Consider the following 2,234-nt stretch of genomic DNA (forward strand, 5'->3'; position numbering starts at 1 on the left):
TCCACATGCGCGAGACCGATGACACCGACGAGGGGCCTCAGTCCCGCCACCGTCTGCGAACCGTGGCCGATTGTGTGGTGCCACCTGGCCACGAGCAGCTTCTTGTGATTGCTTCAGACGTAATTGACAATGGCGATGCTCCGTACTTTCAGGAATGTCACTGGCAGAATTTGAAGCGCGCTTCACCCCATCAGCCCGTTGCCTATCCAAAGGAATTGCACTAGCGCCGAGTCTCGTTCGATTCATCAACGGCACGGCCCTTCTCACAGTACTCAACGTCACAAATGAGCCAATTTTGCTTCCCAAAGGTGCTGTCATGGTTTGCGGTGTGGACACACAGCCTGTCTCGGTGATGGCTTCGAGTACTGGTATTGCAGAACGACGCCCACCTGCAGCTGCTGCTCCTGCTACTGCTCTCGCCAACGCAATCAGTACGGATCTGACTCCGCAGCAAGCACATCAACTACTGGCCTCGTTGTCAAACCATAAATCTTCTTTCGACGTACACTCACCTCTCTTGGGACAGGCTTCAGCGGCAACTCATCGCATACACGTCGATGGAAGTTCTATTGTCCGCCGTCGACCATATCGCGTTTCTTCCGCCGAACGCGAGATAATCGACAAGCACGTTGCCGACATGCTCGAGCGAAATATCATCCGCCCCTCCGCCAGCCCTTGGTCGTCACCCGTCGTTTTGGTGCGCAAGAAAGATGGCTCAGTGCGATTTTGTGTTGATTATGTGCCTTGAACAAAATAACCCGAAAAGACGTATATCCTTTGCCTCGCATTGACGACACCTTGGATTCATTGCAAGGCGCGGAATACTTTTCCAGTCTTGACTTACGCTCGGGTTATTCGCAAATTCCGATGCACGAGACCGACAAGGAAAAAACTGCCTTTGCAACACCTGATGGACTGTACGAATTTAACGTCATCCCTTTTGGCCTCTGCAATGCACCAGCAACCTTCGAACGAATGATGGACACTGTTCTGCGGGGCCTTAAGTGGAAGTCTTTTTTGTGCTACCTTGACGACATAGTCATATTTTCTTCAACCTTCCAACTCCACTTGCAGCGCCTAGATGAAGTTCTGACGTGTCTCTCTGCTGCTGGCCTTCAGCTAAATACCAAAAAGGGCCACTTTGCCAGCTAGACTATTAAAGTACTGGGCCACCTCGTAAGCAAAGACGGCATTTGGCCTGACTCCGAAAAGATTACCGCCGTCCTCCGCTTTCCGAGGCCCCAACACTCCAAAGAACTTCGCAGCTTTCTTGGCCTGGCTTCTTACTTCCGTCGCTTCATGCGTGACTTCGCGACCATCGCGGCTCCGCTTCACCGACTCCTTCCTTCAGGAACTCCATACTTATGGTCAGACGAGTGCCAAGCGGCTTTTGACACTTTAAAGCGTGCCCTCACGTCTGAGCCAGTGTTTGTCATTTCGATGAGTCCGCACCCACTCTACTCCATACTGACGCCAGCGGCAATGGAATCGGCACTGTTCTTCTGCAACGACAACGTTTTGAGGAACGCGTGGTCGCATACGCAAGTCGGACGCTAACATCGGCCGAGAAAAATTATACAATCACTGAGCAGGAGTGTCTCGCCGTTGTTTGGGCCATCCAAAAATTCCGACCGTATTTACACGGCCGCCACTTTACGGTCGTGACCGACCACCACGCCTTATGCTGGTTGTCGACGTTAAAGAATTTATCTGGCCGTCTAGGTCGCTGGATACTTCGTCTGCAAGAATATGACTTCGACGTCACGTACAAATCCGGCAAGAAACACAATGATGCAGATGCTCTCAGCCGCTGTCCGTTACCACCACCGTCCGACGTTCCCGGCCTGCCTCCATCCGTCACCGAGCCTGTAAACGCGTCCTCTGCAGTTCTTTCACTCGCCGCTCTCAACGGTCTTCCTTCTTTCCACCCTCAGACGTTCGCGTCCCACCAACGCGACGACGCTTACTGCCACTCAATTATGGAACGCCTTCACGGCTCATCTCGTCCTAGCGTGCGAGCCCGTCGCCAGTTACAGAACTTCACGTGTGCAAACTCAATCCTTTACCGGTATGTCTTCCACCCCGAAGGACAGCGTTGGGTTCCTGTCGCTCCTCGATCACTCAGGGCTTTTCACGATGATCCCACGGCTGGACATCTCGGCTTTCACAAGACCTATGAACGCCTCCGCAGTCGTTTTTCCTGGCCTGGACTTGCCACCTGCGTAGAGAAATAC

Source organism: Dermacentor silvarum, chromosome 2 (genome assembly GCF_013339745.2).
Source record: "Dermacentor silvarum isolate Dsil-2018 chromosome 2, BIME_Dsil_1.4, whole genome shotgun sequence".
Classification (NCBI taxonomy): domain Eukaryota; kingdom Metazoa; phylum Arthropoda; class Arachnida; order Ixodida; family Ixodidae; genus Dermacentor; species Dermacentor silvarum.